General features: G+C 44.5%; 1 protein-coding gene across 9 annotated transcripts in view; it reads right to left on the reverse strand.

Moving 5' to 3' along the window:
• Positions 1-24638, reverse strand: part of RFFL (ring finger and FYVE like domain containing E3 ubiquitin protein ligase) — an 86524-nt gene extending 61886 nt beyond the window's left edge. For 3 of the 9 annotated variants that reach the window (XM_053570996.1, XM_053571002.1, XM_053570994.1), the window contains exon 1: positions 24437-24573. The gene's annotated coding sequence lies outside the window, so the exon portion shown is untranslated. Of the gene's footprint in view, positions 1-17245; positions 17269-23997; positions 24152-24436 lie in introns of those variants that run through there. The other 6 variants (XM_053570993.1, XM_053571000.1, XM_053570995.1 and 3 more) reach the window with 6 other exon arrangements.
• Positions 24639-25329: the final 691 nt, after the last annotated feature.

The following is a 25329-nucleotide window of genomic DNA, read 5'->3' on the forward strand; positions in this document are numbered from 1 at the left end:
CCCCTTTTGGATTCTGATACAGTTTTAATCAGTTTCCTCAAACTATAATCATATTCCATCCAAGTTCCCTTTTAGACTGGAAAGGTTGAGGATTACACATTTAGAGCTTATCGAAGGTACTAAATTTGAACTAATGGCTTCAGGTGTTTGAGGTTTTATAAATTATATAAAATTATATGAAAATTATGACAACTTAAGGCTAAGAAATAAGAGAAATAACAGTGTCTTTGTGATTAAGTTCTTTTAATGCAATACTACCACTTTGGGAGGCCGAGGTGGGTGGATCGCCTGAGGTCATGAGTTCCAGACCAGCCTGAGCTAGAGTGAGACTTCATCTCTAAAAATAGCCCAGTACTGTGTCCGGCGCCTGTAGTCCCAGCTACTCAGGAGGCTGAGGCAAGAGAATCGCTTAGAGCCTCAGAGCTGTGAGCTATGACACCACAGCATTCTACCAAGGGTGGCCAAGTGAGACTCTGGCTCAAAAAAACAAAAAGAAAAGAAGGAAAGAGAAGAGCAGAGGACACTAGATAATGGGAAGGGTAGAAGTAAAGGAGGAATAGGGAGACAGGGTACAAAATGACAGCCACAAAGCAGGTGTAAGTTCTGGTTCTACCGTTAACAGTAATAACATGTTATGGCTTGGCGCCTGTAGCACAGTGGTTACATACACCCAGGGGGTTCAAACCCAGTACGGGCCAGCTAAACAATGACAACTGCAACAACAACAAATAGCCAGGCATTGTGGCAGGCACTTATAGCCCTAGCTACTTGGGAGACTGAGGCAAGAGAATCGCTTTAAGCCCAGGAGTTTGAGGTTGCTGTGAGGCCATATCACTCTACTGAGGGCGACACAGTGAGACTATCTCAAAATTAAATAAATAACAACATGACATATAGTTTCAAGTAGATAGGAAGAGAAAGAATGTTCCCAACACAAAGTAATGATGAATGGCTGAGATGACAGATACGCTAATTACCCTAATCTGATCACTATACATTATATGCATCACAGCTGTCACTAGGTACCCATGACTATGTAAGATTACTGTGTGTCAATTTAAAAAAAATTTTTTTTTTTTTTTTTTTGGCCAGGGCTGGGTTTGAACCCGCCACCTTTGGCATATGGGACCGGCACCCTACTCCTTGAGCCACAGGCGCCGCCCAAAACATTTCTAAAGTTTCTAAGCTCACCTTTTTTTTTTTTTTTTTTGTGGTTTTTGGCCGGGGCTGAGTTTGAACCCACCACCTCCGGCTTATGGGACCAGCGCCCTACTCCTTTGAGCCACAGGCGCTGCCCAAAAATTTTTAAGTGAAATAAAAATATTCAGGCAGCACCTGTGACTCAGTGAGTAGGGTGCTGGCCCCATATACTGAGGATGGCAGGTTTGAACCTGGCCCCAGCCAAACTGCAACAAAAAAATACCCAGGCATTGTGGCAGGTGCCTGTATCCCCAGCTACTTGGGAGGCTGAGGCCAGAGAATCTCCTAAGCCCAAGAGTTGGAGGTTGCTGTGAGCTGTGACACCACAGCACACTACCAAGGGCAACAGAATGAGACTCTGTCTCTAACAAAAAAAAAATAGAAATAAAAATATTCATTTTCAGGATTCTGCAGTCTTCCAAATCCATAAGAATTACCAAACACACACAAAAAGATCTAGGAGGACACCCACACTGGGGAGGAAACTGCAATGGGAACAAGGAACAAGGCGCCATTATGAGCCTTACTGGTATTTAAATTTTCTTCTGTTTTTGCAACGAGCATATATTCAAATATTATAGTTAAAAATTTGGTTAAATTTTACAATTTTTTGGCCAGGCATGGTGGTTCATGCCTGTAATCCTAGCACTCTAGGAGGCGAAGGCAGGTGCATCCCTTGAGCTCAGGAGTTTGAGACTAACGTGAGCAATAGCAAGACTCTGTCTCTGCTAAAAACAGAAAAGAATACTAGGCAGGTGTTGTGGCTGGCAGCTGTAGTCCCAGCTACTTGAGAGGGTGGCAGAGTAAGATGTCTCAAGTAAAATGAATACTTTTTTTTTTATAAAAGTACTTTACTGTTTGGTAGGCCTAGGCTGGGTTCAAACCCGCCAGCTCCAGTGTATGTATATGGCTGGTGCCCTAACCGCTGAGATACCGGCGCCGAGCCAACATACTTTTTTTTTTTTTTGAGATAGAGTCTCACTTTGTTGCCCTCTGTAGAGTGCTGTAGCATCACAGCTCACAGCAATCTTGAACTCTTGGACTCCAGCGATTCTTTTGCCTACTAGCTACTCTCCTGAATAGCTAGAACTACATGTGCCCACCGAATGCCCAGCTATTTTCAGAGACAGGGTCTCCCTCTGGCTCAGGCTGGTCTCAAACCTGTGAGCTCAGGCAATCAACCTGCCTCAGCCTCCCAGAGTACTAGGATTATAGGTGTGAGCCACTGCCCCCAGCTAATAAATACATTTTTTATCATTTACAAACTACTTCCATCTTTTTCTCTGCACTCTTTCCTCTCAACACCTTTTTATCTACTTCCTCACCTCCAGAACCCTTTATTTTTTGAGACGGAGTCTCACTTTGTCACCCCAGTAAAGTGCTGTAGTGTCATAGCTCACAGCAACCTCAGACTCCTGGACTCAAGCTATTCTCTTGCCTCGGCTTCCCAAATAGCTGGGATTACAGGCATCTGCCACAACGCCCAGCTATTTTTTTTTTTTAGAGACAGTCTCGCTCTAGCTCAGGCTGGTCTTGAACTGGTGAGTTCAGGCGATCTGCCTGCCATGGCCTCCCAGAGTGCTGGGATTACACACTTGAGCCACCTATACCCAGCTTCACATTTCTTCTTCTAACAAAATTCATCTATGTCTATATCCTTTTTCTGACTGAGAAGACAGTAAATGGATAAACCCTAATTTCGTATCAGAACTTGTCTCACCTTGTCGATAGTTAAGGACCCTGCTTGTTTGTTTTTCAGTTTTTGGCCAAGGCTGGGTTTGAAGCCACCATCTCCGGCATATGGGGTCGGCGCCCTACTCCTTTGAGCCACAGGCACTGCCCTAAGGACCCTGCTAAATTCTAATCTTTGATGTGTAGGAATCTTATAAACTTATTTTTTTTTTAACTAGAGTACTCAATATTTAAGAAAAACAGTATGGATGCCAACTAAACATCTGTCATCTAAATCACTGTCATCTAATAAATCACAGAATTAAGCATGAAAAATGAAGCAAACTTTAGGATACTCAAGAATCAATTTTAGGTGTACTTAAAAATCAACAGGGGTGCTTACTGAAAATGATCATTTCTCATCCCAGTCCCTTAGACACTCTCAATTAGCAGAAGTGGAGGGAACCCCTAGCATCTGAATTTTTAATAAGCATTTCCCTCTCCCAAGCAATTGTGAAGCAGAAAGACCTTGGATCGTGTTTTGAGAAAACAGGTCACAGCTACTCTAAGCACTGTTCAGAGTAAAATGAAAAGAGTTCTTTTCAAAGACTACTAAACTGAACAGTCACACACTGAGCAGGTCCTAGATATCAGTGCCCTCACACTCAATGCAAAGAACATAACAATTAAACTGTGTTTGCTTTGTTGGATGGACCATTATTTTCTTCAAGCCCCCAGAGACAATTATAACTACTATTAGGGATTTTAGCTGTCATCTACAGTCTTGTTACATTGAGACATTTTCACACCTGAGATGCAATACAAAGGGCTTAATGTAATTTTATGGCTATGAAAATTGAAGTTCACTTGACTCTCAACAGAATAGTCAAATAAAACAGAGGAGAAAACCTCCCCCAAAGGCACTGATTCAAAGTATAGGCTTTTGACTTCCTGATGAGCCAGTTTTGCCTAGAAATTCAAACCATGGGATGCTATAAAGCTCGTATATCTTGAGAGTACCCAAATGTCAACTTATCCCCACAGCATCAGCCAATGCAGGCTCACTGTAACATTTGGAAGCACAAACCTGCTGTATAAAATGGCCTCTCCTGGGAGACAAAGGCTGTCGCCATGGCACAGATCATTCCATCTTGGGGCCAGAAGGACCAGGCAGTCCCTTTAATCTTTAACAAGCCACTTTCACATTCAGATATGGGAACTGGCACTGCATGAGGCTCAACCTACTTCACAGCACTTTGCTGGAAAACAACCCCGGAGCTGTGTCAGGGCACGCTATCCCAGTCAGTCTCCACTGGTACCTTTACCAGAATCTGTTCTTTAATGCAATTGTGGGCACTTTATTATCCACAATGGCATAATACTTCAGAGCTCAGAAAAGATATCCAGTATCAAGAGTCTAGCAACTGCCTACCTCAGGCACAATGAAATACTAGGTTCCTATACGTCAGTAATTGAAAACGGACACAGCAGGTGGGGAAAGGCAGAATCCAAAGCTGCAAGGACACATCAGGCCTGAGGACCTGATGACAAGAATGAAAGAAAGAAAGTCAGCGACATGACCAAATTGCTATCCTGGGAAGCTCATTTCAGAAACCTGGCAACAGAAATCTTGGAGGCATTTGATGGGTGTAACCTTCTATACAAGGCTATTTCTTGGATTTTTTTCCTGAGCTAATACAAAAATAAATAAGTAAATAAGTAAAAGGGGGCAGGAAAAAGGCCCTGGTCATTCAAACTCCATCACCTAGGCCAGGCAGGTAGCTCATCCCTGTAATCCTAGCACTCTGGGAGCCTGAGGCAGGTGGACCACTTGAGCTCACAAGTTCCAGAACAACCTGAGCAAAAGACAGACCCTGTCTCTACTAAAAATGAAAAACTGACACAAGAGAATCACTTGAGCCCATGAGTTTGAGGTTGCTATGAGCTATGACACCGAGGCACTCCATCCAGGGCAACAAAGTGAGACTCTGTCTCCAAAAGACCAAACGAACAACAACAAAAAAACCCCAAACTCCATCACCTAAAAGCCTCAAAGAAGTGACCAGCAGTCTCCTACCCTATTACTCATCTTTCCTTCGCCCAGAAGCCATCCTCTCAGAACAGAGGTTCTGTAATTCAACTTTGAAGGCTTCCTAAAATTTTTTTTTGTAGAGACACAGTCTCACTTTATGGCCCTCGGTAGAGTGCCGTGGCGTCACACAGCTCACAGCAACCTCCAACTCCTGGGCTTAAGCGATTCTCTTGCCTCAGCCTCCCGAGCAGCTGGGACTACAGGCACCCGCCACAACGCCCAGCTATTTTTTTGTTGCAGTTTGGCCGGGGCTGGGTTTGAACCCGCCACCCTCGGCATATGGGGTCGGCGCCCTACTCACTGAGCCAGAGGCGCCGCCCTGACGTGTTTCATCTTGAAGGGTGATTTCTAGCCTGGTAGATTACTTGTTCACCTACGGTTAGTCTTCAAACTGGCTTCTATAGGCTAAGGAAATAAAAGGATAAGACTGCGCAGCCTGGGGCGCGCCTGTGGCTCAGTCGGTAAGGTGCCGGCCCCATATACCGAGGGTGACGGGTTCAAGCCCGGCCCCATATACCGAGGGTGACGGGTTCAAGCCCGGCCCCGGCGAAACTGCAACCAAAAAATAGCCGGGCATTGTGGCGGGCGCCTGAGGCAAGAGAATCGCTTAAGCCCAGGAGTTGGAGGTTGCTGTGAGCTGTGTGAGGCCATGGCACTCTACCAAGGGCCATAAAGTGAGACTCTGTCTCTACAAAAAAAAAAAAAAAAAAAGACTGCGCAGCCTGAATGTCCCATCACGGTAATCAAAGTAATGGAAGAGGAAGAGAAGACAGAAGGAGAGATTCCAAAATAAAGCCTGAACCGCACATTTCAGTAGCACTTAAGAAAACGCTCCATCTGCCTAAGCAGCTGATGAGTAGACAAATACCCAGAGGACTGGGCATTCTCTGAAGATTATTGTGTTCACAGTTCTCACGTCCCCCAAGGTTCTGCCAGAGATCACATCATAAAATCAGCCTTAAATTATTTATAATAAAGTGGATAGATACATCCTAACATCCAGCATTAAAGCTAATAAAACTACAACCGTATTTCAACACAAACCTATATAACAAAAAAAAAAAAACTTAATTTCTTAGGTCTTTCAAAGTACCTCTCTCATCCCTTTTATAACAGAATAAAGGTTAGAGAAAGGAATCCAAAGCTCTGTCCCAGGTATTAAATGCTTAGATAACAAATTCACATGAAAAAAAATGCACATAACACATTATTCATTTGAAAAAAATGTACTGCAAACAGGTGGAGAATATATTAAATATTTAGATACATATAATAGATACCACACATCCATCCATATAGAGAGAGACAAAACACATATAGTCCAGAAGTCCAGAACCATTTCATATTAATTATTTCTGGTATAGACCACTTGACAAATAATGTAAAACAGAACTATTTGAACCATTTTTAGGGCCTTTCTGAGCCAAATGTGGAGTATTTAAGGCTATAACCACAGAGGCAAATTTTAAAGAATTAGCTAGTTCATAGTTTTGAAATTGCATGCTTTTCCTCACTGGCAGTACCATACTAGCAGTAGGGTTCTGTCAGCTACTGCTGGGTACAGAGAGTTCGTCTTAGCCCTTGTTCCAAGGAAACCATAACAGGGGAGTTAAAAAGCAAGTCAACAGACCACTGAAACACTGTACAGAGGCAGATTCATCCAGAGATGAATACGAGACTCAAAAATCTTCTACCTTTGACAGTCAAATCTGCTCTACTAAGTAATTTGATGGAACTTAAAAGCCAGATAGAACACCTCTTAGAACAGCTAAAATTAAAAATGAAGCACCCTGGGAGGCCGAGGCTGGTGAACTGGCTGAGCTCACGCAAGTTGGAGACCGCCCTGAGCCAGAGTGAGAACTTGTCTCTTAAAAAAATAGCTGGGTGTTGGGCGGCGCCTGTGGCTCAAGGGGTAGGGCGCCGGTCCCATATGCCAGAGGTGGCGGGTTCAAACCCAGCCCCGGCCAAAAAAAAAAAATATATATATATATATATTTAAAAAAATATATTAAAAATAGCTGGGTGTTGTGGCGGGCGTCTATAGTCCCAGCTACTTGGGAGGCTGAGACAAGAGACTCACTTAAGCCCAAGAGTTTGAGGTGGCAAAGTGAGACTCTGTCTCAAAAAAATTATCCTACTTAATTCTATTCCTTTTCAAGGGGCACAGTGGCTTACACCGGTAATCCTAGCACTCCAGGAGGCCAAGGCAGGTAGATTGCCTGAGCTCACAGGTTGAAGAGCAACCAGCCTGAGCCAGAGCAAGACCCTGCCTCTTAAAAAAAAATAGCCAGGTATTATGGCGGGTGCCTATAGTCCCAGCTACTTGGGAGGCTGAGGCAAGAGGATTGCTTGAGAGCCCAGGAGTTTGAGATTGCTGTGAGCTATGATGCTACAGCACTCTAGCAAGGGCTACAAAGTGAGACTCTGTCTAAAACAAACCAACAAACAAAATGCCCTTTTCAATGAGTGAATAGTTAAACTGGTGCATCCACACCATGGAATGCTACTCAGCGATAAAAGGAACAAACTACCACTACATACAACTTGGGTGGAGGGTGTCATGCTAAGTGAAAATACCAATCTCAAAAGGTCACATACTGTGAGTCCATTTCCATATCATTCTGAAATAACCAAATTACAGAGATACAGAAAAAATTACTGGATGTGTGGGATGGGGGTGGGTGGGTAAGGGGATGTATGTGACAATAAAAGGATACTACAAGGAGATCTTTGTGGTGATACGACAGTTACACATATCTACACTTGTGATAAAACAGCACAGAGGTACACACGCACATCCTACTTCGTAAACTTACTGGTTTTGATATTATACAACTTTCTTGAACCTATAATCATCTCAAAATAAGAAGTTTCAAAAAAAGTGCTATATTAGTCAACTGTCCAGCTGCTATGGGGAAGTAGAAAAGGTGAAAATTTAATAAAATACAGCAGGTTTCTAGCTGGGCGTTGTGGCGGGCGCCTGTAGTCCCAGCTACTTGGGAGGCTGAGGCAAGAGAATCGCTTTAGCCCAAGAGTTTGAGTTTGCTGTGAGCTGTGACATCACAGCACTCTACTGAGGGTGATATAATGAGACTCTGTCTCAAAAAAAAAAAAAAGAGAAAAAAACATACAGCAGGTTTCATACTATTTTGCAGTCTCTTACTATGCTTGGGGAAGGGAATAAAGATTCTTTAAACATAAACCCCACTACTGCTGGCCCAACTAACCTGCAATATATTCAGGCTTACCTGTACCCTATCCCTCATGGTATTTTTATGTGAGTTCCCCCAAAGCTGTGAGCAAAGGAACAGCGAGGTCGCAGGAGAAACCCAGGAAGAATGAACTCTCACTGCAATTTTACCTTAGCATACAGTCAAAAGTCCAATGCGTGGGCTTGGTGCCCATAGCGGAATGGTTATGGCGCTGGCCACATGCACCAAGGTTGGCAGGTTCAAACGCAGCCTGGGCTAGCTAAACAACAATAATAACAACAAAATAGCCAGGCACTGTGGTGGGTACCTATAGTCCCAGCTACTTGGGAGACTGAGACAAGAGAATCACTTGAGCCCTAAGGTTGCTGTGAGCTGTGACGCCATAGCACTCTACAGAGGGTGACATAGTGAGACTCTGTCTCAAAAAACAAAACAAAAACTCTAATGCTTGTTATCAGAAACATCTGAAAACAACAGCAATTAGACAAATTGTGAAAGATACAGTTTCTAAAGGTACCTCACTTGTGACAGGCTTCTTAGTAAAGATAGTTTTTCTTACAAAAGTCTCAATAACAGTCTCTAAAATGTGAGGAAGAGGTGCATGGGTGTGGGGGTGGGGGTGGGGGAGATGCTTCCTCTGTGATCCTCTAAGCTCATACTCCCAGGACCTCATACATACCAAAAGCAGAATACTTGTCTCAAGCCCAGATAACCAAGTTTTACTTTCTATACTTATCAGGACTTCTTATTGAAAATGGTCTATCACCATTTATTCCACTAACATCACTTACAACATGAGGCCCTGTGGGGCACCAACATCTGTATTTCTTAGGTAGAAGTAAATTTGTTAGGAAGGCCTACTGACAAATAGGAAGACACTAAAAAAAAAACTGAAAAAGAAAAAACCACTAACAAATTCTTCTCTATCCCAATATACTTATAAGATTGCCCCACTTATATATTAAACATACATAATTTTAGAATTAGGAATAAACTACAAAACATCCTTTGGTGCTAACAAAATGAAAACTAGTAAAACAGGTAACATGTACACATTCCACACAGTAGGCTCATATGTGAAAAGATAGTTTTCTTTTGAAACAGAGTCTCGCTTTGTCACCCTTGGTAGTGCTGTGGCATCACAGCTCACAGCAACCTTAAACTCTTAGGCTCAAGTGATCCTCTTGTCTCAGCCTCCCAAGTAGCTGGGAATACAGGTGCCCGCCACAACACCTGACTATTTTTTAGAGACGAGGTCTCACTCTGGCTCAGGCTGGTCTCGAACTACTTAGCTCAAGCAATTTACCTGCCTCGGGCACCCAGAGTGCTGGGATTACAGGTGTGAGCCATGAACCACTGCACCCAGTCCAAAAGGACAATTTTAAGTCCGCATTATATGAAATGGAACCTATTTGGATTATTTGAGTTTTTGGTTTTTTGTTTTTTTTTCCGAGATGGAGTGTCATTCTGCTGTCCCAGGCATCATAGCTTACAGCAACCTCAAATTCCTGGCTTCAGGCTATTCTGCTGCCTCAGTCTTCCAGGTAGCTGGACTATAGGCATTGGGCTAGTTTTTCTTTTTTTTTCTTTTTTTTTTTTTTTTTGTAGAGACATAGTCTCACTTTCTGGCCCTTGGTAGAGTGCCGTGGCATCACACAGCTCACAGCAACCTCCATCTCCTGGGCTTAAGCGATTCTCTTGCCTCAGCCTCCCAAGTAGCTGGGACTACAGGCGCCCGCCACAACGCCCAGCTATTTTTTGGTTGCAATTCAGCCGGGGCCGGGTTTGAACCCGCCACCCTCGGTATATGGGGCCGGCGCCCTACCGACAGAGCCACAGGCGCCGCCCCTGGGCTAGTTTTTCTATTTTTATTATTTATTTTTTTGAGACAGAGCCTCAAGCTGTCACCCTGAGTTGAGTGCCATGACATCATGGCTCACAGCAACCTCCAACACCTGGGCTCAAGCGATTCTCCTGCCTCCACCTCCCAAGCAGCTGGGACTACAGGCGCCCACCACAATGCCCAGTTATTTTTTGGTTGTAGCCATCACTGATGTTTTGGTGGGTCGGGGCTGGATTCGAACTCGCCAGCTCAGGTGTATGTGGTTGGCGCCTTAGCCGCCTGAGCCACAGGCACCAAGCCTCGTTTTTTTCAGTTCTTCTATTTTTAGTAAAGACATGGTCTCATTCTTGCTCAGGCTGATCTCAAGCTTCTAAACCAGTGGGTCACAACCCACAGGAACTGTATTAAAGGACTGCAGCATTAGGAAGGTTGAGAATCACTATTCTAAACTCAAGAAATCCTCCCACTTCAGCCTCCCAGAGTGCTAGGATTATAGGCACGAGCCACCCCTCCCAATGGAACCTGTATAAAGACCTACTTGAAAAGTATTCTAGATGAGCTGGTGAGAGTGTGAGGCAGTTGTAGCCCAGTGGTTGAGAGGTCACCCTTAACAGCTGGACTACTTGGTTTAAGGCTGTGAGGCCTTGGGTCTACTCTTTAGCTTCTTTTCTTTGCCTTTCTCTTCCTTTCCCTTCCTTCCTTCTTTGAGACAGAGTCTCTCTCTCTATGTCGCCCTTGGTAATGTGCCGTTGAGTCACAGCTCACAGAAACCTCAAACTCTTGGGCTTAAGCTATTCTCTTTGCCTCAGCCTCCCAAATAGGACCAGCCACAATGCCCATCTATTTTTGTTGTTGTTGTAGTTGTCATTGTTTAGCAGGCCCAGGGCTGGGTTCGAACCTGCCAGTCCCAGTGTATGTGGCCAGCACCCTAACCACTAAGCTACGGGCGCCGAGTCTTCTTTCTTTTTTTTTTGAAGCAGAGTCTCAGTTTGTTGCCCTTAGTAGAGTGCCATGGCGTCACAGCTCATAGCAACCTCAAACTCTTGGGCTTAAGCAATTCTCTTGCCTCAGCCTCTCAAGTAGCTGGAACTACAGGCGCCCGCCACAACACCCAACTATTTTTAAAGACAGGGTCTCACTGTGGCTCAGGCTAGTCTCAAAACTGTGAGCTCAGGCAATCCACCCACCTCGGCCTCCCAAGTGCTCGGATTACAGGCATGAGCCACCGCACCTGGCCTAGCTTCTTTCTCTATGCAGCCATTTTCACATCTGTGGGACACAGATAATAGTACCTACGCACTTCCTAGGATTGTCGGGAGAATTAAATGTTGTTAATATAGCAAAGTCCCAGCACATGGAAAGCACCCAGTAACTATTGGTAATTTTCATACAGGTAAAATATGGGTCAGGTGCAGAGGCTCACATCTGTAATCCTAGTACTCTGGGAGGCCAAGGCAAGAGGATTGCTTGAGGCCAGAAGTTCAAGACCAGTCTGGGCAACAGAGCGGAGACCTAATCCATACAAAAAAAATTCTTAAATTAGCTGGGCATGTTGGTGCACACCAGTAGCCCCAGTTACTCGGAGGCTGAGGCAGGAGGATCACTTGCACCCAGGAGATTCAGGTTGCAGTGAGCTATGATGACACCACTGCATTCTAGCCGGGGCAACAGAGTAAGACCCTGTCAAAAAGAAAAAAAAAAAGTTTGTTCTAGATATGCTTATAGAAAAAAAACACTTGGGCGGCGCCTATGGCTCAAAGGGGTAGGGCGCCGGCCCCATATGCTGGAGGTGGCAGGTTCAAACCCAGCCCCGGCCAAAAACCGCAAAAAAACACAACACTTCACTGGAATAACCTAGACCAGGCATCCTCAAACTTTTTAAACAGGGGGGCAGTTCACTGTCCCTCAGACCGTTGGAGGCCTGGACTATAGTTTAAAAAAAAACAACTATGAATAAATTCCTATGCACACTGCACATACCTTATTTTGAAGTAAAAAAACAAAACGGGAACAAATACAATCACACCACCTCATGTGGCCCACACAGTTTGAGGACCCCTGACCTAGACACATGTAATACCTTTCTCCCATTTCTGGTTTTCTCAACTATTCAGGGAACAACCAAAGACATTTTCTGGCATCAGAAACATAAATTGTTTCCAAAAGTGTTAAGCAATGCTTGTCCAAAGGCCCCAATGTTAGCTAGTAATTTAGACAGCTGTGTTAGGAGCCACAGAAGCTGCATTTTCTAATCAGTACTGCTTCTGAACAATTGAAACTTTCTCCACTGCAAAGTCCAAACACAGGCAGCAGTGTTCCCCCAAAACATCCAACAGTTTCATTATTGTTTAACTACAAAATAACAGCTCCAATAATCTATCAAGTTTGACATTTCATCTAACAAGGCAACTAAACCTGGATGAAAACCATGCATGGAGAGATTTTTTCCTCCTGTTCCAAATCGACAGTAATTTTTGACATTATAACCACACAAAATAATGCTTCTTCACAGACTATTTATAAAAAGTCTTCAGAAAAGCAACACAAACTGAAGTACCTCAAACAGCACGTCCCCAAATTGTATTTTTTGTCTACCACCTTTAAGCATCTTTGTTAACTGTGAGTTAAGTTACAATATTTGGGAAACTCCTTTCTAAGGCTAGGCGTAGTGGCCTAGTACTCTGGAAGGCAGAGGCCGGTGGATTGCTTTGAGTTCAGGAGTCCTAGTCCAGCCTAAGCAAGCATGAGACCCCATCTCTATTAAAAACAGAAAAACTAGGGCAGCGCCTGTGGCTCAGTGAGCAGGGCGCCGGCCCCATATACTGAGGGTGGCGAGTTCAAACCCAGCCCGGCCAAACTGCAACAAAAAAATAGCCGGGCGTTGTGGCGGGCGCCTGTAGTCCCAGCTACTCGGGAGGCTGAGGCAGGAGAATCGCCTAAGCCCAGGAGTTGGAGGTTGCTGTGAGCTGTGTGACGCCACGGCACTCTACCGAGGGCAATAAAGTGAAACTCTGTCTCTACAAGAGACTCTGTCTCTTAAAAAAAAAAAAAAACAGAAAAACTAGCCGGGCATCATGGCAGGTGCCTGTAGTCCCAGCTACTTGAGAGGCTGAGGCAAGAGGATTACTCAAGCTCAAAAGTTTGAGGTTGGGCGGCGCCTGTGGCTCAAGGAGTAGGGCGCCGGTCCCATATGCCGGAGGTGGCAGGTTCAAAACTAGCCCCGGCCAAAAACCACAAAAAAAAACCACAAAAGTTTGAGGTTGCTGTGAGCATACAATGGCCACCACACTCTAGCCAGAGCAAGAGAGTGAGACTCTGTCTCAAACAAACAAACAAACAAAACAAACAAACAAGGCTCCATGCCCATAGCACAGTGGTTGTGGCATCAGCCACATACACCAAGGCTGGTGGGTTTAAACCCAGCCCAGGACAGCTAAACAACAATGACGACTGCAACAAAAAATAGGCGTTACGGCGGGGACCTGTAGTTCTAGCCATTTGGGAGGCCGAGGCAAGAGAATTACTTAAGCCCAAGAGTTTGAGGTTGCTGTGAGCTCTGATGCCACAGCAATCTACTGAGGGTGACAAAGTGAGACTCTGTCTTTAAAAAAAGAAGCAAACAAAAAACTAACAAAACTCCTTTCTAGCATTTAATCAAAAAACGGTAATATTCTATCCTATGATAGAGATGCCAAATTCAAGTTCCATCAATTTATTCTTAAATACATGAAAGGTAAATATTCCTCACCCAATCCCTAAATATGTATTAAAAATTGTGGTTCTGGGGCGGCACCTGTGGCTCAGCGGGGAGGGCGCCAGCCCCACATGCCGAGGGTGGTGGGTTCAAACCCGGCCCCGGCCAAACTGCAACAAAAAAATAGCCGGGCGTTGTGGCGGGCGCCTGTAGTCCCAGCTACTTGGGAGGCTGAGGCAAGAGAATCGCCTAAGCCTAGGAGTTGGAGGTTGCTGTGAGCTGTGTGATGCCACGGCACTCTACCAAGGGCCATAAAGTGAGACTCTGTCTCTACAAAAAAAAAAAATTGTGGTTCTGGGCGGCGCCTGTGGCTCAAGGAGTAGGGCGCTGGTCTCATATGCCGGAGGTGGCGGGTTCAAACCTAGCCCCGGCCAAAATGAAAAAAATTGTGGTTCTAACCTAAAAAATCACCAAGTGATAAAACTTCTCTCCCGGAGTAGGAATCAGGTGGCATAAGAAAATGGTCGAGAACTCCTATAAGGAATGTCCCAGAACCACCTAGAACAATGCTATTGAAAGCCTGTGTGCCAGACTGCTGGCGGTCCATCCATGTCAAGATAAACACCGAAAATCACTGGAAGCACTGAGAAACGTTTACCACACTTTGACAATGCCGTGACATCTAAGGACATGATTTTTCTGGAACTCATTTTTCTTGTATTTTACAAAAATAATGGCTGGCAACAGATTCGTGAGAGACCCTTACAAAGCTGGCCCCTCATCACTGACAGTTTAAAAAGTACTAACTTTCATACCACGAAGTGCCAATTCAGTCATTATTGCTCTAAAGGAATCAAAGTACCTTTGCCCTCACTCTTAGAGACCCTAGGTAAATCTGAGTCTCCCTACTTTTCTGTGCCTTAAATTCCTCCTCTACAAAATAAAGGCAGCTGACTAACATAAGCATTTCTCAATCTCTCATTTTTTTTTCATAATTTTTTTGGGGGGATTCATTGAGGGTACAATAAGCCAGGTTACACTGATTACATTTGTTAGGTAAAGTCCCTCTTGCAATCATGTCTTGCCCCCTCTCATTTTTTAAATGTGTGACTGTCACAGAAATAACTTTCTCAAAGTAGGGTTTGCAGATCAACTACATCAGAATCCCATGTTTCATTCCCAAACACCTTGAATCTATAGGTCTGTCTGGTCTAAGAACCAGGAATCTGCATTTTTTTCCAAGCACTCAGAAGATTTTGATGCATACTGGAATTTGAGATCTATTACAGTAACATATAACCTTACTAAAGCCTTTAAGAAATTACATTTCCTGTGTAATTTCCAATAAATATGTTATTTTAAGTAAAAAAAAATTTTTTTTTTTTTTGCAACAAAAAAATAGCTGGGCATTGTGGTGGGCGCCTGTAGTCCCAGTTACTCAGGAGGCTGAGGCAAGAGAATCACCTAAGCCCAGAAGTTAGAGGTTGCTGTGTGACACCATAGCACTCTACCAAGGATGATGGAGACTCAGTCTCTACGAAAAAAAAAAAATAGCTGGGCGTTGTGGCGGACTCCTGTAGTCCCAGCTACTTGGGAGGCTAAGGTAAGACAATCACTTAAGCCCAAGAGTTTGAGGTTGTTTAGCTGTGATGCCATAGGTAACATTTTGACACTGTCTCAGGAAAAAGAAAAAAAAGACCCAGAAAGCTGGGAGTCGACAGAGTATGACCCTTGGTTATTTCTCTAGTAGGTTATCTTTTTTTTTTTTTTGAGACAAGAGTTTCACTATGCTGCCCTCGGTAAAGTGCCATGGCATCAGAGCTCACAGCAACCTCAAACTCTTGGGCTTAAGTGACTCTCTTGCCTCAGCCTCCCAAGTAGTTGGGACTACAGGCACCCACCACAACGCCCAGCTATTTTTGTTGTTGTTGTTATCATTGCTGTTTAGCAGGCCCGGGCCAGGTTCGAACCCGCCAGCCTCGTGTATGTGGCCAGGCCCTACCCACTGAGCAAAAGGCACTACCTCAAGCAGATATCTTAATCATTATGAAAAGCATGGGAAGATTAGCAAAAAGTGTAGGGGAAGACAACTTTCCTATATATTTTTAAATATATTGATAGCCAGGCATTGTGGCAGGTACCTGTAGTCCCAGCTACTTGGGAGGCTGAGGAAAGAGAATCGCTTAAACCCAAGAGTTGGGAGGTTGCTGTGAGCTGTGACACCACAGTACCCTACCGAGGGCAACAAAGTGAGACTCTGTCTCAAAAAATAAAATGAAATAAAATAAAATCTATTGATTGAAAGACCACTAAGTGTGTATTACCTATGATCAGTGCCAAGACTAGAAAGATTTTCCAAAGCAAATTAAGAGTAAAAACAAGAGAGTGAGGTGAAGGAGGAGGACACCCCATTTATTTAAGAAAAAAAGATTCAGGAGGAAAACAGCTTAACATAATCCAGCAGTTGCAAATAAACAATGGTGTTGATTACTAATGAATTGCATTTTAACCACTCAGAAACCAGCATAGTCTCCAGTTGGCTTAACTTCCGGTAAATTTCAGAATGACTAGGCAGTATTTCTTTAATGAGAATCAAAACAGTTAAAATGTTTCAGCAAGTCATACTGGCTGCAACTACTTCAAACCCAGGTGGGCTTGCCCTGTGCTTAGAATTTGGCTGATGCAAACAAATGGCTGTCCTAGGAAGCCTGAACAGGAGATGTAGGCTTAATCTGCAGCACTGGAGAGGGGGCAGCTTTAAAATGCCAACTAACATAGCTCAACAAAACCAAAATCGTAAATGTGCTCAAATTCAGCACATGGGAACGGCAGCTGAAAAAGACTGCTCAGAGAACAACATTTTGTCCTATCCTTTTAGAAAGGAGGACAATGGAGAAAATTGCCCCACTAAGGTCACTTTGCATTAAAAAAAAAAAAACAATTGGCAGCGCCTGTGGCTCAGTGAGTAGGGTGCCAGCCCCATATGCCGAGGGTGGCGGGTTCAAACCCAGCCCCAGCCAAACTGCAACAACAACAACAAAAAAAAATAGCCGGGCGTTGTGGCAGGCGCCTGTAGTCCCAGCTGCTCGGGAGGCTGAGGCAAGAGAATTGCGTAAGCCCAAGAGTTAGAGGTTGCTGTGAGCTGTGTGACGCCACAGCACTCTACCCAAGGGCGGTATAGTGACACTGTCTCTATAAAAAAAAAAAAAGGTTAGTAACCTTAACAGATAAAATTCTGTGCAGGTCACAACTCTATGAAATCAGCTGCCCACTGAGCAGCTCTCCAAGAATCCTGTAGAATTGTTTTTTTCTATTTTTGAGATATGATTTCACTGTGTTGCCCAGGCTGAACTCTGAGGCTCAAGTCATCCTCCTGTCTCAGCCTCCATCCTAAGAGTAGTTGGGACTACAGTTGCAAGCCACCACACCCAGCCCCTTTAGGAAATTAAGTGTGGATTAAAATTATTAAACATGAAGTCTCCTAGAGAGTAATTTCACTCCAGAAGACTTAACACCATTTCTGTAAAACATACCATAGAAAAATAGTGAAGAGGATACCAGGTGTAACAGCTTTTCCACTTTCACGTCGGGTGGCAAATACTAAGACCTAAAAAGAACAGAACAATCTGGGAAGGGGATGAAATAGTACAATTTATCAGAGAAAACCACTGCATTCTCTTGTCTTTTCAAAAGTTCACATGCAGCAGCACCTGTGGCTCAAGCGGCTAAGGCACCAGCCACATACACCTGAGCTGGTGGGTTCGAATCCACCCCGGGGCCCGCCAAACAACAATGATGGCTACAACCAAAAAAAAAAAAAAAAAAAAAATTGCCGGGCGTTCTGGTGGGTGCCTGAACCACTGGTTTAGAAGCTTGAGACCAGCCTGAGCAACAATGAGACCATGTCTTTACTAAAAATAGAAAAACTAAAAAAACTAGGCTTGGTGCCTGTGGCTCAAGCGGCTAAGGCGCCAGCCACATACACCTGAGCTGGCGGGTTTGAATCCAGCCCGGGCCCACCAAAGCAACAGTGACGGCTACAACCAAAAAATAGCTGGGCGTTGTGGGCGCCTGTAGTCCCAGCTGCTTGGGAGGTGGAGGCAGGAGAATCGCTTGAGCCCAGGAGTTTGAGGTTGTTATGAGCTGTGGTGCCACAGCACTCTACCCAAGGCAACAGCTTGAGGATCTGTCTCAAAAAAAAAAAAAAAAAAAACACACATGCCCGTGTAACCGTAATATACTTAGAAGACTCCAAAAATTAATTGCCTCAAAAAAGATGTAGGAAAAACATCATGGGGTAAAAGGCCAAACTTTGTCTCTTACAATGCTTAACTAGCTAATTATGTGTCTTAATACATTAATTCTATAGAGTGACTATTACAGGAAAGTTGAATAAGACATCTTAAAAAACATGCCCTGGGGCCCAAGTCCATTCAACTGACAGGAAAATCGCCCCTCAGAAAAGCAGTTTTACACAACATCTAGTATTTTAATTTTCTAGCTGCCAACAGAAATATATAAAGAGCAGAAATTAAACTAATTATGTCAGCAGCATAGTGAACCAAACTTTAATTGTATTACACACTCGTTAGACATTTGCCAGACAATATAAAGGCCCCTGGGGTAGACACTTCTTTAGATCATGATTCCCAATCAATAGGACAAGAAATTAGCCTGTTTAGGCCATAAATGGACTCATGGTTTAGATGTAAAAATTCAAATGATATAAAAGTTCAATGTAAAAAATAAGTAATAGCATAAGAAACTAATCTCCAAAATGGTTTTAGATCACCCAGTGATTTACATATGCTGTATCATTAACAGGCCTTTTAAGCCAATGTGGTATAATACTACTAATCAGCTTAACATCCTCCACACAAAAGAGCCTATTCATTTAGCTGGGAGACAGGTGTCAGCAACCAGCAACCTCTTTCGCCCTTTAGTTCCAGAGGCCTGGCCTATGATTATGAGATGACTGGCAAGTTCAAAGAAGGGCAGCCTCAAAGAGAGAAAAGGAGAAAGGGAAAGAGAAAGGAGACCAAAAAGGAGAACAGAAGATAAGAAATGGGCATCAGGGGGCGGCGCCTGGGGCTCAAGGAGTAGGGAGCCGGTCCCATATGCAGGAGGTGGCGGGTTCAAACCTAGCCCCGGCCAAAAAACACAAAAAAAAAAAAAAAAAGAAAAGAAATGGGCATCAGGTGCTACTCAGTGAGGCCACCTCCTGGGCTACAGCCCAAATATATATAGTAGAATTTGGATAATGTTATTCATTCATTCTGGCAGATAGTAACATGCCAACACTTCATTCTAAAAAAAATTTTTTTTAAGTGTTGTTAATTGTCCTATGACTCATTCTTGCTACCCGTATTTTCTGTTTCTTAATTTTAGTCCTCGCTCTTTCATAAATTTCTTTTAAAAAAGCTGACAGAGTAGATATTCCTGGAAAGAGACACAGAGAAGGCTGCATTTAGAAAGACATCTTAAACCTACGGAATAAAAAATCATATGAGAAAGTGGGAGAAGGGACATTTACCAAGTTGCCTACAACGTACAACGAATATATTTTCTCTCTTTTAATCTACATAACAATCTTACCAGATACTATTTTCATGTTGCAGATGAAGAAAATGAAACTCACAGAAATTAACTTGCCTAGGGTAGCACAGCCAGGAAATGAAGGAACAAGGATTCAAAACCAGGTTTGTGTATTTCCTAAACTGTTAGGCTTTTCCCAACTTCAATTCTCTACGTCTCTACATGCTTGATTTCACTTCAACTCAGATGGCTCTAATTTCAGCAATCTGTCTTCCTTCCACGAACTCAGTAAAGGACTTGTGATTAAATTTTATTGACTTTATTAAGCATTTATTATTTTCAGTAAGGGCTTCAGCTGTGTGGGAAATAAAACTAACAAGACTTTATTTTAAAATTCTACAGAGAATACCTAGGGATCTCTCCCTTCCAACACAACTAGCTTCCACTACCTATTCAGACCTCCAGTTGTTTCCACATTATCAGTCATTTGTCCATTCAGTAGATAAACCAAGCTACTTTGAGCAAAAAAACCTCCCACATGACTCCTGATAGATAATACACCAGCGGGTGCCTAGCAGTAAAACAATTTCAATTTACATAAAAGTTATAAAAGCTCTTTGTTATCTGTCATGACTAGGAAATGGGAGATTCTAGAAAATCAAACATCCTGGATAACATAATGAGGCTACTGGAGGGACTACCAATTAGAAAGAATTTCAATACATACAATTTCAATTTAAAAATTAAAGAAAGAAAAAGTGAACTGAACCCAAATTTTCAAAATTCCATAAGGATCTTTGGAATATATAATATCATAGAAGAGATAATTTTTTTTTTTTTAGTATCAAGGACATAAACAGTGGTTCCCAAACTCAGCTTTCAGAAGCACTTAGGGAGCTTCTTAGAAATCCTAAATAGGCGGCACCTGTGGCCTCAAGGAGCTCAAGGAGTAGGGCACTGGTCCCATATGCCGGAGGTGGCAGGTTCAAACCCAGCCCCGGCCAAAAAAAAAAAAAAGTTGGGAGGCACCTGTGGCTCAGTGAGTGGGGCGCCGGCCCCATATGCCGAGGGTGGCGGGTTCAAACCCAGCCCCAGCCAAACTGCAACAAAAAAAATAACCGGGCGTTGTGGCGGGCGCCTGTAGTCCCAGCTACTCTGGAGCCTGAGGCAGGAGAATCGCCTAAGCCCAGGAGTTGGAGGTTGCTGTGAGCTGTGTGATGTCACGGCACTCTACCGAGGGCAATAAAGTGAAACTCTGTCTCTACAAAAAAAAAAAAAAAAAAGAAATCCTAAATACAAGGGAGTTTTTTTAAATGTAGCCTCCAGACCGTCAATTACCCACTCCATCAGATCACCAGGAGGTGGGGCTGAGAAATCTACATCTTAAAAGAACACCAAGGTGACTCAAAAACAGCCAGGTGCCTAATCTTTCTAGGAGCCGCTGGCTTTTGGGAACTCCTTACAATAAAACATCCTTAAAAGCCAAAAGCTGTACTGAATACAAAGTGACCTTTCTTTGACTCAGGAGACTTTATGATCTCCCAGGACCAGTAGATCATCTTTCACTACCAGTCACTTAGTCATCATACTAGAAAAACTAGAAAATAAAGATTAACAAAGATTTCCTACTAGTAAAAACTAGCTTTTGTCTTACTATCAGATTCAAAAACCTGATTTCCCCCCAAGGAAATGCAGATTTTATGCTTGCTTTGAAAAGAGAAAATGTTTAAAAACATGCAGGACTCATAACTAACTGCTTAGCTCCGATCCAAAATGTTAACAAGCCCAAATACAACAAAAATGTGGAATATTCAACCTGAATAAGACAAGCAAAGGAGGAACTTCATGACAGTCTTAATGAAGAGAAAGGATAATGGTTTTAACCTAAATCTGGCATAACAGGATTAGATATGACCGCTGTCCTGACCCACGGCAACCTTAAATCCTGGAAACAAGGAGAGCAGGTGTCTTTCAACACACGAGGCCAATTTCTACTTGAGATGGCTTTTATGTGTGATATAACAAGGTATCCTACCGAGAGCCTAACTAGTTTTGGGATTTTAAAACTCAGTATCTGATATAAAGTCACAAATCAAGAAAATGATCAGACCATTTCCCCATTAAAGAAATGGGAGTCTGGGGCGGCACCTGTGGCTCAGTCGGTGGGGTGCCGGCCCCATATACCGAGGGTGGCGGGTTCAAACCAGGTCCCGGCCGAACTGCAACCAAAAAAATAGCTGGGTGTTGTGGCAGGCACCTGTAGTCCCAGCTACTTGGGAGGCAAGAGAATCACTTAAGCCCAAGAGATGGAGGTTGCTGTGAGCTATGTGATGCCATGGCACTCTACCTAGGGCCATAAAGTGAAACTGTCTCTACAAAAAAAAAAAAAAGAAAAGAAATGGGAGTCTGTGTACATTAAAAGATTGTCTCCACATAGCCAAAAAAATAATAACCAGTTATCATCACCAAACCAGAAATAACTACCAAACAACAATAATACAGAAGCAGCTCCTCCCTAAAGACTTCACCAATAGCAATGCAAACTATGTGTTCTCATTAAACTCTGTATCTTAACTCTGAATTGCAGGGGCATGAGATTACAAGGTGCAAAGGTGTTAAATCTTTCCCCCCAAATGTAAACAGTATGGCAATGTGAACTTGGTACAAAAGTCTCTATCACCAAAACAATAGCAGTATTAAAGGTTTTATTACAAGAATAAAAGTCAAGGTTTAATTAATCCCCCCAACAATGCCTTAGGTTTATATACATGTTTTCAGTTTTAGGCTTGACACTCATACAGATGGGTATGCCTGTATTTAACATCACAATGCATATGTAATTAGGAAAGAAACTGTGCCCTAGTGTTGCCGTTCCTTTGTCTTATTAAATGTTGGTCACTGAAAATGCTCAAAATTTCCATTTCTACTTTACAAGCCCTTAAAGAGTTGTTCCTATTAGACGGTATTAAACAGAGTTAAGAGTTATGTCAATTGGCTTGGCCATGAGAAAGTTTGAAACTAATTTTTAAGCTTTCTGAAAACAGCTTTCCCTTTTTAAGCATATTGTTTTAGAAGTTGGTTAAATTGGTTGATTTAGAGTTATTTACAACCCTTGTTCCCAATGGAAATTGATCAGGATAACAGCTGTCTATCTGATGACTATGAAGGGTTTTAGTGGACTGGTCTTTGATTAGATAGACATTAAAATGTGTATGTGTATCTCAGATCACATATCTTCAAGCACAATCAAGTTATTAGATAGCCCTGCCAAATTTTAATACCCATTGTTACACACCATACCCAAACATTTTCAAATTTAAGAAAATATGGGCTGCGCCTGTGGCTCAGTCGGTAAGGCGCCGGCCCCATATACGGAGGGTGGCGGGTTCATACCAAACTGAACTGCAACCAAAAAATAGCTGGGCGTTGTGGCGGGCGCCTGTAGTCCCAGCTACTCGGGAGGCTGAGGCAAGAGAATCGCTTAAGCCCAGGACTTGGAGGTTGCTGTGAGCTGTGTGATGCCATAGCACTCTACTGAGGGCCATAAAGTGAGACTCTGTCTCTACAAAAAATAAAAAATAAAAAAAAAACAGCTCCAGGGCGGCACCTGTGGCTCAGTGAGTAGGGTGCTGGCCCCATCTACCGAGGGTGGTGGGTTCAAACCCAGCCCCGGCGAAACTGCAACAATAAAATAGCCAGGCGCCTGTAGTCCCAGCTACTCCGGAGGCTGAATCACCTAAACCCAGGAGTTGGAGGTTGCTGTGAGCTGTGATGCCAAGGCACTCTACCAAGGTGATAAAGTGAGACTCTGTCTCAAAAAAGAAAGAAAAAGAAAATAACACCTCCAAAAAAATAAACACAAGACAGGTGTAGGTTGCTCTTCTGAACACCTCCTAATAAACTAACAGAGGAATTGTACTCTGAAATCTAGAATTAGGAAATATAAAGTTCCAGAAATGTTTGCCATCATGTGTTTCCTTGAAGGTGAATGAGAATGCAATGAGGGAAAAGGATAAAGCGGTCAAACCTGAAATCCCCTGAACACAAAGAAAATATGGCCAGCTTACAATCCTAGAACTAGGTATACAAACTCAGCCCAGCACCAGGTCCCCTGCCTACTTTTCCTAGAATGATAAAACAAATGGGCAGCCCTGTCCACATTTCAGTAAACTGAACTCACTGGGAGAACCACGAGGCTCCCCAAACAGTTGTATTAACAGGAAGTGTCTCTGTCCTCCAAACCACCAAAGGCACACATACGGAACTTACTGCTTTCTCAGGCGGCTACATGCACCCAGGGTGTGTATTCATCACGTCACTCTGGCCTTTAACCAGGGTGCAAACTGACAGTTGTGGGTAAAGCCCTATTTCCAAACTAACAATAATCCTTCCCTGTGGGACGCTGGGAGGTGCGTGATACACGCTTCCTTAGAACAAATAACAGACCAACAAGCAGGAGAAAACATGCTGCTGTCTCTTCTGCCAGCCTGAAATTAAGCTCTGAGCAGGCAGATGCCAGCGAAGGCTCTCGGCTCCCCTAGTCTGGCCGGTCATCCCCACGCTTGGTCAAATGTCTCCTGGGCAGCCTGCTGAAGAGGGGCCCCCACTTCCCTCTCCGCCTTGACCATTGCCGCTCAGCGGCGATTACACAGGCATCGATAACGTAGGACAACTCCTAAGAGAAGAATAGTGGACCCTAGGGGGAGAACCGCATTTCCAAACTTATCCATGAAACCTCCAAACTCCAAACCTCTCTTCCTCCGGCCGCCTCCATCTTCCAAGGAGCACACAGGGCTCCTCCACTGTGGGACAGGCAGGCCGCTGAGGACCTGCCTCAGTTTCCTCTGCTGTATAAAGAGCACTTTTCTCCCACGAGCCAACTGGACCTGCCCGTCTACAAGGCGCGTGGGGATAGTTGAGGACACATGTCTCCTGCTACCGCCGCTAAGAATGAAATGCTTTCTTTAAGCGGACTTTTATAGGACAGGTGTAGGTTGCTCTGAATTAGGAGACCGCCAACAAGGAAGGGGCTTCCCCCATCTCCTGTAAGGCAGAGAGTCCCAGGCCGCGCCCCACACAGAAGAGCACCCAGATCACAGTCTGCCGGCGCCAGAAGGGCCCCCTTGGTCTCCCCTGGGCCCCACCCCGGGCCGTGCGTCCTTCGGACCCCAGCGCCGCCGCCTCCTCACCTGCCGCGGCCGCCTGCCCGGCCCGCGCCTGGGAGGGGAGGAGAGGGGAGGGGCCGGATCCGGGCCGCGGACGCCTCAGGCAGGGAGGCTGCGGACTCCGCCGCGGCGGCGTCTCCGGGGCTGAGGGGTACCCGGGGACCGTCGCGACATCCTCACGGACAGCCCCAGGAAGTCGCCCCCCCACCCAACCCCAGTCCGTCCTACCCGGCCCGGCAGCTCCCGCCCCTCGCGCGGCCCCGCCCCGATTCGGCCCCGCCCCCTCTCGGGAGCGCGCCTCCGCTCCCGCCGCGCCCGAGCCACCATAGAGAGGAGCAAGGCGGGCGGCGGGCTAGAGCGCGGCCTCCGCGCGCGCCCCCTGGCGGAGCCCCGGTTGGGTCTGACGGTGGACACCCCAATGTCAGAGTCGGCCCCTCCAGGTTACCTTGGTTGCAGTAACCTCGGTCTCAGAACTCTCCGAGGGAGTAAAGGGTCCAGGTCCGGCTTGGTGATCTTGAGCAGTCTCTTAATATCTTCCAAACTCGTTTCATAATAAAATTTTTAAAGTTGCCTCGCTTTCTTATCCCATAGTTTCTCTTGACAATGCTATGAGCAGGCAATGGCTCCCCAGTTTGCAACTGAAGAAACCCAGGCCCATCAGTGTTCCCTGGCTTATTCAAGGTCCCACAGCTGGGAGGTATGAGAAACCAGGTTTGCAAGGGCATCAGGACCCATGCTTGTCCCATCACTCTCTGACACTTTTCTAGCATTTCCCGGTCTAAATCCCTGGGATTAGTTACTTTTTTCTCAGGAAAATGAGGAAATTGCTGAGGAAGACTGTGGTAGAATGAAAATGACTCTGCCAAGGAGCCCTCCCCTGCCTTTCAACATCTGTGTACCTCTCCTCCAGTTTCTTC

This window comes from Nycticebus coucang, chromosome 18 (assembly GCF_027406575.1).
Source record: "Nycticebus coucang isolate mNycCou1 chromosome 18, mNycCou1.pri, whole genome shotgun sequence".
Taxonomy (NCBI): domain Eukaryota; kingdom Metazoa; phylum Chordata; class Mammalia; order Primates; family Lorisidae; genus Nycticebus; species Nycticebus coucang.